The following is a 13,677-nucleotide window of genomic DNA, read 5'->3' as shown; positions in this document are numbered from 1 at the left end:
AGTATTTACCTATGAACTTGAACAACCTGGTTTATCAAAATATATAAATAAATAAATAAATTCATCTACAGGAGTAATTATATCACGATGTACCACAATGGTGTTTCCTGGTAACATTGAAAAAGCCTCTCTCTTTCTCTGCTCAAACTTCCTTCTTTTGGTGAACTGGGAGAATGTCAGCTACTTGGAATTCTGGGTCAAGAGCTTGAGGTGGTGAGTATTCTGGGGTTAAAATGGCAACATCTCTTTTTAGTCCTTCAGTGCTTTAGCATGTTTCTGGTAAAGCCGCACAGGATTCCATGTATTTTTTTGTCTAACCTTATAATTTCCTTTGCCTAGTTTTTCAACTACCTAGCAAGGTCCCTCTAATATGGGAATTTATTTCACATGGTAGGTACAGCAGTGATTATAATTCTGGGTCAGAAAGTTTTCATCTGGCATTTGTACTGTATCTACAGTCATGTGCTTCTTGGCCTGTTTCGTGTACTGTTTCGTAATAAGTGGGATGGCTACTAATCATTCTCACATCACTGACACTTGTTCAAGAACATTCCTGAACAGGGTAGACTCTTGCTCCCCCATTACTTTAGCTTCATTTAAAGGGCCTCTGGGAAGTCACCCATAAAACAGTTCAAATAGATTAAGGCATGAGGAGGACTGGGGTCCCTTTTTAAGTGGCAAATATTAAATACTGGAGCAGGATGTTGCAGTTTTTCCCATCTATAGCAATGTCTCATCTTGCTATTCCTTTTAAAGCCTTGTTGAAATATTCTACCAAGTCATCTGTTAATGTGTGTCAAAACAAAGTCATAAGTTGTCTGATTTTAAATAGCTGTTATAATTCTTTCTTAACTCTGGACACAAAGGGTGTTCCTTGATCTATCGGTATCTCCTTAGGTATACCCACTTGTTTATATATGAGCATTAGTTCCTAAACAATGTATTTTGCTATAATTCTCTGAAGTGACCTTCCTTCTGTGAAGCACATAGCATAGTCTACCATTTCACCATTGTCCCTTTGTGATTTTAAGTAATGTCCCCTCTATATCCATTGCAATTCTTTCAAATGTTATCTAAATTATATGAAATGGCACAAATAGGCATAAAAAAGCTCTATAGGGAATGCAGAATTTTAAAATGGCAGCAAAAATCCTTGGCCAATAAAACCTTCCCTGTACCTTTCCTTTGCCTTCCCTACTCACAAGTGTTATCCCAACACAGGACTGTGGGACAGTTTCAATACTTGCTGTCTAAAAGACTATGTTACTAGGAGTTTTTAAGAGTGCAACCCCCTCATTTGCTCTCCCTTTAAATTAACTTGCTATTTGTTTCAAAATGGAGGTAAAAAGGTGGGAAATCTGTGCACAATTTTCATTTATTATCTGAGTATTTCACTTGCCTCTCCCCCCATATGCTAGAATGGTGAGTGATAAATCAGCAAGCAAAGGAGACTAGTATTGCTGGAACTGAATTCATCCTCAAGTCTTGGTGAGTACCTTCACGAGGTGGGCCTTGTTTTTCATAAAATCTCACCAAGGTGACACTGGTATATAGACTGTATGTTATATAGCATATATCATGGACAGAAGTAGGTTAAAAAAATAAGATAGCTGGATACAAGCACAAGTCCCAGGATAAAAAAGTGCCCAAACCTGGTAGGCCCATTGGTGCCAAGATTGGAAAAAATGACAGTGTAAAATCCTCAAGACATGGAAACATTCCTACAGTCGGGCTAAGCATGGCTCAGGGGGAGGATGCCCCCCCCCCCTCTTTGCAGAAGTAAGTAGTAGTCCACAAAAATCACAAAAACTGAAAAGCCAAAAAAAGAGCCATAAAGATGATAGAGTGGACTACTGAGGATAAGTAGGAAATTATGTTCTGTTACTATTATGCAAGAAGCCCAGAATTTCTGAACAAAGATATACAGAAAGATTAAGACAGAAACTAGAGGAAAGAAAAATACTTGCACAAGTAAATAAGCTTCAAATGTAAATTTCTGTTCATTAATACAACATATTTATGAAAAACTTTATACAGACCAAGAAACCTTTGGCCATTAGAAAAAAGAAGTGACTGATGAAGTGCAAAATATAAAAAAAAATCTACAGATTTTTGAAAGATATAAAAAAATATATATGGACATGGGAAAGAAAGAGAGACCTGATATGGTACAATATTTACACAAAGGAGAAAGTCAAACTAAACAATACAAAAAAACACAGCCCCAAAAATATTCAGAAAGAAATATAGGCAAAGGCATAAGGATATGGAAAATTTCACAATAAAAAACTAAGATCACAACGAGGGAATGTAGAACAGAAGATTAGTCAAGTAGAAGTTAAAAAATAGAAGATGAAGTTATGGAATGTCTGCAGACTGAAGGATTTAGTGTAGAAAATCTAACACGGGTTATATGACAGCATGATGGAACAATGAGTCCCCCACGTAAGGAGAAACAGGAAGAGCAGGAGACATCTGAAGAAGAAATATATACATGGGGAAGAAAAAGAGATTTAATATGGTGCAATATTTATGCAAAGGCGAAAGCAAAACTAATTAATACAAAATTGCAGCAAAAAGCAAGAAGCTTCAAGCTGAGACCAAACCAACGTGATCCAAAAACTGGAAGATGCCAGTAAATTATTACAAGTGGACTATAATAAATCAAAAAGAACAAGCGCTTTCGCTCGGCTAAGTACCGAGCTTTCTCAAGTTAAAAATGAATTTGACAGTTACTAACAGTGACGTTAAATAAGTCCTTCCCCATCACATGGTTAGTTAATTAGCTACTAATTTCAAGTCAATTAGCTGCAAGTAAAAAAATGCTAATATGTTAAAAAAGTACTCATATTTAAAAAACATTTCTTGACTGAAGACATATAATTAAATCATCTGAAGCTATACATAAAAATGTATATATATTAAGTCTAAAAAAGTATGTATATAAAAACTATAATATAAGCTGTATTTTTTATATTTTTAATATTTTTAATATTTTTAATATATTTAATGTATCTGATAAAATACATTTATTTAAAAGTGGAACCCTAATAAAGATTTTGAAAAACCTTACTAACATAAATACTGGTGCTGTTAAAAAATCATATTGCAACAGTAAACCCATACAACAATCAATAATCTGCCTTACACAATATGTTTGCATGTAAATCTATAGACGTGCTCTTCTAATTTTGAGAACACTACTGATATTAACACTCTCATTTAAACCCAGGGCTCTACTTGCCTCCAACCTGAGTTGCCAAAAGAACTCTCTGTATTCCAAACTTGTTTCCCAATCACCGCCCCTGGCATCAGGAAGTACTTGTTCCAAGACTAAGAATTTGAATTTAAAGTTATTGCAGACCAGGGAATGCTTATACAAGGCATTTGATTCTTTTTGTTTAGAGATGTCATACAAATGCTCGTATATTCTCTTCCTAAGAGGCCTTTCTGTTTTGCCAATGTAGAAACTAGTGCAGGTGGTACAGAGTCCTAAGTATACCACCCCTTTGCTGCCACAGTTTGTGAAAATTTTTGGGCTTAAACAGAAAGTTCCTAGAAACAATGTATACACTTGGGGTATCAAAGATAGTGTTACATTGTTTGCAGGCACCACATTTAAAAGTGCCTGTTCTGGACAACTGTGTGCTCATTCTAGTAAGGTGATTTCCTTCAAAAATTTCTTTGAGATTAGTGTCCCTCTTTCTAATAAACTTCGGATGTGGTGGTATTATATTTTTCAATTCATCGTGAAGTGAAAGAACTGGCCAATGTCTGTAAAATATTTCTTCACCTTCACAGGAATTGAGACAGTAAGTATAAATAAAACTGCCATGGACATGGTCAAGTTTTTTGATGTCAGTATGGTGAACTGTCGCCTCTGTACCCAAAGGGGGGGGTAGCATGTTTCCCTACTGTCCATAACTTGTTGGGCCAGGGTAGTTAGAAGTGTAAAAGGATATCCTCCCTCAAAAAACAGAGATTTTAAAAAATCAATCTCTTCTAAAAAATCATGTACAGTGCTGGACATTCTAGAAGCTCTTATATACTGTCCAAAATTGCAGCACCAAAGATATTTGAAGAGAAATGCAAGCAAAGGCATCCAGATATGTAACATTTTACAATATAAAAATAAGAAAACAAAGACGAAACGTAGAAAAGAGGATTAGTAATGGAGAAGTTAAAGAAATAAAAACTGAAGTTATGGATTACCTGCAAATGGAAGGCTTTAGTGTAGAAAATCTAACTCTGATAACACCACAGCAGGATAGAGCAATGGATTCCCAAATTAGGGAGATACCAGTGGATGGGAAAAAATCTGATCAGTTACCAAATGACGATACTTTGAAGCCTTCCATAGGAAACCAGTACAAAAGTTATGTTGCAGTTGTACAGCAAGGGAAGGAACAGGAGACTGTGGCAGTCAATGTTTAGGCCGGTGAGTTCCTATCTGAAAGAACAAAGGATGATACAGGAGGAAACTGGAGATAATGTGGCACAGGAAGATGCTCTGGAACTTTCTGTAGAATGCCCACAGGAAATAGAAAACAAAGAATGTGCCCTCAGTTTAGAAGAAAATGATCTAAGAGAAGAGTTACTTAATTTAATGTAGATGGATAGACATAGTAAGATCAATGAAAGAAATAGACTGCAAAAAGTCAATAAAAGCAAAAAAGTTAGAAGTTTTATAAAACAAATCAACACAGTAATTAGGATTGTTTATACAAGTTCACATAATATAACAGAAGTCAATAGGATATATTACTGTGCAGCTAAATTAATAACATATAAAGTCTTGCCACAAAAATACAGGGCAGTAAGGGAAAGGAAGGGGAGAAATCAAATGGCAGGATGGAAATCTCAAATAGAGAAAACTATAAAGCAATTAAGACAAGAGGTGTCACTGTTAGAAAAGTACAGAAAAGGGAAAAGATCAACAAAAATACTCAGAAAGATAGACGTGATAAAAGCAAAGCACCGTATCAGAACAGCTCAGGGTCTACCATGCACTATTAAAAAAAACTAAAAATATCAGTGCAGGCAGAAAAACTTACAAGATATATAGATAAATATAAAGGAAAACTACAAACTAAGCAATTTATTGATGACCCAAAAGTTTTATGGAGAACCGGGAAACAAGGCAAAAGGAATTGAAGCACCTCCAAAAGAAGAAGAAATTGATACCTTTTGGAAAAATATCTATGAAGATCCTGTGGAACATAACAAAATGCTGAATGGATAGAAGAAGTCAAAGAAAGAATAAGAAGTTCAAATGTACAGGATATGAAATGGAATGAAGTAATGGCCAGAGAAACTGAAACAATGTTAAGAAACCCCCCTAGCTGAAAAGTCCCATGCCCAGATGCAGTACCTGACGTCTGGCTAAAAGTATTAACATTTTTACATGAAGATTTAGCCATGAGTAGGATCTATTTATATGCCCTCCCCAAACGATGCCAATCTGGTTAACAGAAAAAACAATGCTCCTTCTTAAGAGTGAACCTGCAAGCTATCCTAAAAACTATAAATGTATAACTTTCTTTCTGATGACATATAAACTATATACTGGAATTGATGCTGACAGAGTTTATAGCCATTTAGAAAAAACTTCAAACATGGCAATGTAACAAAAGAAAGTCACGCGGAACAAAAGATCATTTCTTGTTAAATAAAGCCATAATGGAGAAATCTAAAAAGAGAAAGAATATAAGTATTTCATGGCTAGACTACAAAACTGCATTTAACAGTATCCCACATCCATGGATAAAAGAATGCTTAAAATGTATAACATATACCCTACACTGATTGATTACAGTACAGAAACCATAAAACAGTGGCAAACCACTTTGCAGATAAGCCATGATAAAGGACAAATTATTATTCCAGGGATAAAAAGTCAAAGGGGGGATATTCCAGGGTGACTCCTTGTTACCGCTGCTCTTTTGTCTTGTCCTTAATGCATTAAGTTGTCTACATAATAGATTAGGTCATGGCTACAATTTGGTTCCCAGAAAACAACAAAGTGTAAAGACTTCTTATCTTTTTTTAGTGGATGATTTTAAACTGTACAGTTCATTAGATGAGGAACTGAAAGCAGAACTGCAAATGGTCAAAAACTTTTTTTCAGATGATATAAGAATGTCATTTGGTCTTGATAAATGTGTAAAAGCAACCTTTAAAGCAGGAAAGCTGCAGCACCAAGAAAACATCAGCTTAGTACAGGAATGTGATATAAAAAACTTGAGAAGGAGGGATTGTATAAATATTTACAAACTGATGAAAGATCATGAATAAAACATGAACAAATGTGAATAAAACTTAGTAAGGAATATGTTAGATGACTAAAATTAATACTGAAAACAGTGCTGACATATAAGAACCAAGTTCAAGCTATAAACCAATTTGCTCTTCCTAACCTAACTCACAGTTTTGGAGTGAATGACTGGCCCCAAAAGTTGTTGGATTAGTTGGACAGGAAAACAAGGGGGATGCTTCATGCTTATTAAATGATTTATAAAAATCAGTGTATACCAAGACTATATATTCACTATTCTGAAGGAGGTATGGGCTTCTTCGAAATTGATTACATCTATAGATCTCCATTCGTAGGCTGCATACATGTCTGCTGACCTTACAAGACTCAAACATAGTGAAAGTTTTAAAATATGAGGAGAATAAGTCTTAGATGACTTCCCTGCTTACTTTAGTAGAAGCATATCAGTGTCAAGCAGGAATGGATATGAAACTAGTAGCAAATAAAAATCAGGCAGAAACTGAACGTCCCAAGCAACAAAAGAAAGAATATAAGGTCAAGGATCAAATGAGAAGGCAAGAGAATGTGGAAACTCCATAAATATAGTTGTAAGTAAAGAAAGCTCTTGGGACAACCTCATGTTGATCAGGATTGAATGCAGGAATGGTTAAGGAGAGGTGAATTTAAACCAAAAGGCTAAAGGTTAATATTGGCGGCCCAAGATAGTGGACTATGTACATGCTGGTTTACAAAGTCCATTGAACATGTGGGAGAAACAGACACATGTGGGTTTTGTAAAACAGAATAAGAAACAGTTGCACATCTTGTTGCTGGTTGTGATATATACTAATAGCAGAATGACTACACACTGAAAGGCATAATAATGTGGCAAGACTGTTGCATAGGGGATTATACAAACATTATAATATTGAAATAGCTGAAAAACATGGGAAACATGAACCACAAAGCATTGTAGAAAATGATGAAGTTTATATCACATGGGATCACCCATTACCAACAGTTAAAAAATAGATGTGAGAAAACCAGATATAGTAGTCTACAAAAAGAAGTAACATTAATCATTAAAACTGCTACATCCAGTGACTACAGTGTCTCACATATAGAGAGACACAAAGTCATAAAATACCAGGATTTGCAGGCAGAGGGCAATGTGGAAGAAGGATACCCAGACAGTTCCAATAGTAGTAGGAGCAACAGGTCTTTTAAAAAAGAATTTACATTCATACATAGATATGGACTAGTGTACCAAAAACAAACAGGAAGAAATACATCACAAATCTGCAGCAATCACAGAACCGTGATTTAATGAATTCACAAAATAAAATAAAAAACAACTTAGCGCATTTGCCCTTTACATCTTCTAGGGCATCTTCAGAGTAAACAACCATAAAGAAAAAAATCCCTTATATACTAATAAACCATCACATAACTAATAAATCAATTAGATTAAGTTAAATTAAATGAAAAGGTTCGTTCCCATAAGTTAACCATTTAGAAAAAACAGTAAAACACTATTTACAAAATGACTACTCCTACATATGAAAAATCGAACTTAAAGCAATACCTTTTTGTACTACATATCATAGCTATTCATGTTAATACATCACAAAAGAATTAAAAGTGTTCTTGTAAAAGGCAACAATGTTAAAAGATTATATGTATGTTGCTCTTAGTATTAAAACACTAGTAATAGAGCAACAATCATTAATACTGGGAAATTCCATAGCAGTGAGTCTTACTTGCCATGTTGTCTCCCTTACTTCAAGCAATGTCTTAAAATCTCCCCCTCTTTTATGCTCATTGACTTTATCAATAACAGAAAACAAAAACTTTATAAAATGACTACAATTCACACTGTGCAAATAAAGTGCATTACTGTTTTTTCTATTCCTAATGTCCCTAATATGTTCTGCACTTCCGTCTTTCAATTTACTCATGGTTATGTCTACATAAAATACTGGTGCAAGTTACGACATAAAAAAAATCCTACTGTTACAGTTGCACTGTCCGGGACATTGGATTATCATATTTTATCCATGAATAGTAGCATATGGTCCATCATAAATACATTTGCACATTTTGGATTTATAAATAACCAGTTCATTATTTTTATGTATTTCAAATAATTTGTTGAGATTATGGCCCCTACTATACACACTCTGCAGTTTCATACCTAATTTTTTTTTTCATATCAGTAGTTAAAACCAAGTCACAAGAATTATCGAAAACAGCTCTTACACAAAGAGCATCTCGGTTATACTGAAGCACTATTGCTCCACTTTTGACACTCATTTTTGTAGTGCTGGTTATTAGGTCAGCACCAGTCCTCGATATAGAGGTATACCTAGTGAGGTGTTTTTTCATAACTTATTTTCTAAATTTTAACAAAAGTTTCAATGGATATCCTCTATCTTTAGACATGCCAATCAAAGTGAGCATTTCAACCTTAATTTTCTCATCATTACTCACTAAATCTTGATAGCCTTATCATTTGACCTTTAACCACACTTTTTTCTGGTGGGGGTGGGAGACAACTAAGATAATGAAGCAGTGTGTTAGAATATGTCTTTTTCCAGACAATGCTGTAGCCTTAGTTCCAATTCTCTGTCTGTTTGTACAGTAAAATATCTAAAAATTCAATTTCGTGGGTGTTTACCTTATGTGCAAACTTCAAAAATGTGGTAGTGTTCTTTAGGTAGTCTACAAAACCAAAAATTTGTTCTGTTTGACCATGCCATAAAACTAAAATCTCATCCAAAAATGCAAAAATACTACTATATCTTCCATAAAGAGGGAGATAAAAACATAATGTTTCTCCCATTCAGTTAAGACTAGGTTTGCATAAATGGGGACACATTTGGCCCCCGAAGCAACAGCAGAAACCTGTTGAAAGTACTCTCCCTCAAAATAAATTTCCATAAGTTCAAGAATCAGGTTTCTTTTAACATTGTGTAGCCCTTCAACATCCATTAAACTGTTGTTAAAAAATTCCAATCCCGTATCATAAGGTATAACTATAAATAAATTAGTGACATCAATTGTAATAAATGTATACTCCTCATCACACCTTAAATCCCTCAGTACCTCTGAGCAGTGCCAGGAATCACGTAAAATATGTTTCTTGTCCCCCAATGCCTTCTTACAATATATGTCAATAAAAACTGCTAAAGGTTCTGTTTTGATCTCCTTGCTACCCTAATAGGTCTAAATGGAGGGTTATTTTAATTTTTGTGAATTTTGGGGATCCCAAAAATTGTAGGGACAACAGTTGCCTCAACTGTTAGGTAGTTAAATTCTATTTCATCATTTACCCCCTGACAAAAGGAATCAAACTGTAACCAATCAATTTTAGTATATGCCATATTAATTTCACTCCTTGACACCCTCTTATAGGTGCTTTTGTCATACATTCTAGAAACATTATCCATCTGTGCTTTAACCACTACCCCAACATCTTTATCTGGTTTCATAATCCTATATTCTTTGGTTTCAGACAACTGTCTTAAACAAATTCTTTCCTCAGTAGTTAAATTATCATGGAATTTAGTTTTTTTAGTTAGTAGTTTCCTCAGTTCTCCCTCATATATTTGCTCAAATAAATTAATGGTGGGGTTAGATGGAGGTATAAATGTGATACTCCTTTTGATTATCACCTTATTATCAATAACAGGATTTTTTTTGATTGGAGAAAACATCCTTAAGTTAAATTGTCTTGTAAATAATTTCAAATTAATTAACTGATTAGTAACATTTAGTCTGTAACTGGGAGCAAAAGTAAAACTTTTTTTCAACAAATAGAAATGTACATAACCAATGTCCAACTCAGTAAAATTATAAATTGAAAAAAAAAAATCTGTACATAAATGTTCAACAACATTGGTTTCAAAATGTTCAACATCATTAAAATTTTCAACATCATTAAAATTATTAATTAATAATGTCTCCCTTGATGGTTAGTGTTGTTGGGGCTTTTCATCTCCTTTGCTTGTGGACACACCCATCGACGTGTCTATTTTTGATAACTCTGTTGATTCTGATTCTGGTTCCTCAAACGCTCCGACTATCTCAATGGGGGAGAGGGTTCTAAAAAAACTCATTATCATCTGAAACTGCATTGGCATCATTGTTGCCCCCGATGCTCTACTGTCATTATGTCTAATATTAAAGTGACCCAAATTCTCACCAAAACAGCGCTCCATATACTTTGCTGCTGGGTAAGCTTTTTGTTAGCATTTTCAGGAGTATCTCTGTGTTGTTATCTTTGTTTTCTAAGTTGTCCTTAACAAAATTTTCTAAATGAACTAACTTTGTTAAATTGAAACAATAAGTCATATAAGATACTTGAATTAAGCTCAGAAATATCTTTTTTTCAGTTGTAGCAGTTTGTAGTCATTATCACAGATGATTATTCCTTTTTTTCTCAATTTTTTTTTATTTTTCAAATACATTTGAATTAATTCCATAGTATTTATGCATAACATCTTAAATAGCTATGTACACTATTTACATTAGCCTGACACTATAACAGATCTTAATGTATACAGTTACTTTATAAGTATGTCCAATCCATTATCAGAGTGTCTGATCAATTATTGTATAGTGTCAATCAATGATAAGACTTTTCCCCAAGGGTTGTTGATAAATGGCTTTGGATAAACTCTTAATTCTTTAATTTTAATTTCCAATAATGCTGTGGCCTTCAGTAGGCTGTAGAAGTCTTCCAAAGTTGGAATTGTGTTTGTATTCCATCTCATTGTTATACACTTCCTTGAAATTGCACATATAGTCCATACTAAATACATGTTTAACATATTCAAATGAGGATCTTCATTCACATTTAATAATACAAGAGCTTTAGTTAAATAAAATGATTAATTAAATAAAGCTTGTAGAAAGTTATTAATACCATTCCAAAATGGCTTAATTTTAACACAATCAAAGAAAATGTTTTTCCAATCTGCATTGTGTACTTGCTCACATCTCCAACATATTCCTTTTATGGAAGAAATAATTTTACTGATTCTGTCTGGGTTTAAGAATGTTCTGTGCAAGCATTTCCAATTAAAAACTTTCCAGTATTGTGTAAAGGATGTATATTTTATCGATAATAAGATATTTGTTTTAATATCTTTAGTTAACTGTATTGCGTGTCCTTTTGTTATATATTTCCAATATGAGGTTTTGGGTTTTGTTTTATAGTTTAGCAATATTTTGTAAATTTTTGAAATACTGTTTCCCACGTCAAAGTCATTATATATGATTTCATATATGCGTTTCATAAATTTAGGTATTTCTTTAAATGAAGAATTGTTAATTTTCTACTTAAATCTTGCGAATATGACAGAATACTTTGTAAAGTTTGCCAGTCTTGTTGTGGAATTTTGTATGTTGTTTTTATTACTTGCATATCTAAAACTTTTATTTTTTTTGATACATTGGAACCAACAAACAAATTATTTCTGTTCCCAGGAATTAATAATTGTTCTATATATTTTATGTGGAAAGTTCTTTGTGAATATAAATGGTGTTAAAAGATCAAACCACATTTTTAAATCTATATTTGCATTAATAATTTTCCTAAATAAGTCAATGTAATAATTAATCATACGAGTTTTAGTGGGCTTAGTTATGTTATATTGCATACTAATACATATGTGCCACGGCAAATTGTTTTTATCTGTTATTTGATTTTGTTTTGTAAATCAGATTCATTTATTAATATTACAGTTAGTAATTCTTTCCAATTTGCAAAGTAATTTGGACTTATCCAATCTGAGATTGTTTTAGATATTGATGCTTTTATATATGTTTCTATATCAGGAAGGTTTAATCCTCCCTATTTCCATTGTCTGATTTGCTGTATTAAAGCTATTCTGTTTCTTTAGAGAAACCATAAACATTTTATTAGGCATGAATTTATTTCTTTAAGTATAGTCCTTTCTGGTAAAAAGTAGCATTGCCAGGGCTATATATAGGATCTTGGGCAATAAAAACATTTTTATTAACTGTAGTCTATCTTCAAATGTTAATATTATGTTGTTCCATTTTTCCACAGAGATTTTAATTGCATTGATGATATTATTGTAGTTTTTTTAGACTAATTCATTATTATCCTTGTATAACTCAATTCCTAGATATTTTAAGGTAGATTCTTGTTTCCCTATGATGTGATCCCCCTTAGTCTGCAGTTATTTTTTTTATTTAAAACTAAAAAAAATGATTTTGATTTATTGAAATGAAGTCCTGAAGTCATATGAAATTTGTCAATTAATATAGCTAATTCTTCTAATGTCTCTTTTGTATTAGATAATGTTAGTAATATGTCATCAGCAAATAGCATTACTTTAGAATTGTATTGTTCATAAACATTTATTCCTTTGATTTTTTTATTGTTATGAATTGAATCTGCCAATATTTCAATAGCCAGAGCAAATAGAATCGGTGACATGGGACATCCTTGTTTAGTGCCTTTTGTTATATGTATAGATTCAGAGGTAAAAGGACCTAACTTGACATACGCTAAATTATTTGTATATATATATATATATATATATATATATATATATATATATATATATATATATATATATATGTATCATTAGGATTTTGAATAAATAGTCCCAATTTAGGGGAATCAAAGGCTTTCTCTATATCTAAGCCAATTATGAGTGTTTCTTTATTTTCTTTATTAACATAATCTATAAGAGAAATTATCCTTTTAATATTATCATGTGTGTGTCTATGATATATAAATCCAGTTTGATCATTATTTATTGTTTTGGATAGTGGTATTTTCATTCTGTTAGTTTATATTGTCATAAATATCTTATAGTCATTATTTAATAATGATATAGGTCTATATGAGATACAGAGGTTTGGGGATTTGTTTTCCTTTAGGAGTGGTGTGATTAAGGAATATCTCCAAAACTTAAAAACTACTTACTTAGCCTCTTATCAGAAACAAGATGATATAATACCAAACTATGTCGGGGGCTACACCCCCCCATATCCCCAACTATATAAACTAACTCCAGGATCACACTACAGTGGGGAAAAGGACATATATCTTTTACTTCCCTTACAGTACTGTACACACTGCCACTACTGCTGAGAGCACACAAAACATCCTCAATATTACTTTACATACTTTCCATAAAAATGTAAAGAGACATACCCACATGTAGAAAGACTACAACACAACTTTCTATACTACTATCGGTATTCTGACAGTTGGCACTTTAAGTTACAGTATTTTTTTTTTGTCACAAGAAAGTCACAGGTGAAGGGATACACACATCACATCGATGACTTAAAATTCAGTATTTTGAAATTCAGCATTGTAAGCTTTCCATATAATGAGACTCAGTCAAATGAGGTTTCAGTATTTTGAAAATTAGGTACTG

The sequence above is a fragment of the Protopterus annectens genome, chromosome 7.part0 (assembly GCF_019279795.1).
Source record: "Protopterus annectens isolate FY-2018-M chromosome 7.part0, PAN1.0, whole genome shotgun sequence".
In the NCBI taxonomy this organism is placed as follows: domain Eukaryota; kingdom Metazoa; phylum Chordata; order Ceratodontiformes; family Protopteridae; genus Protopterus; species Protopterus annectens.
Note: the sequence above shows the minus strand (reverse complement) of the source record.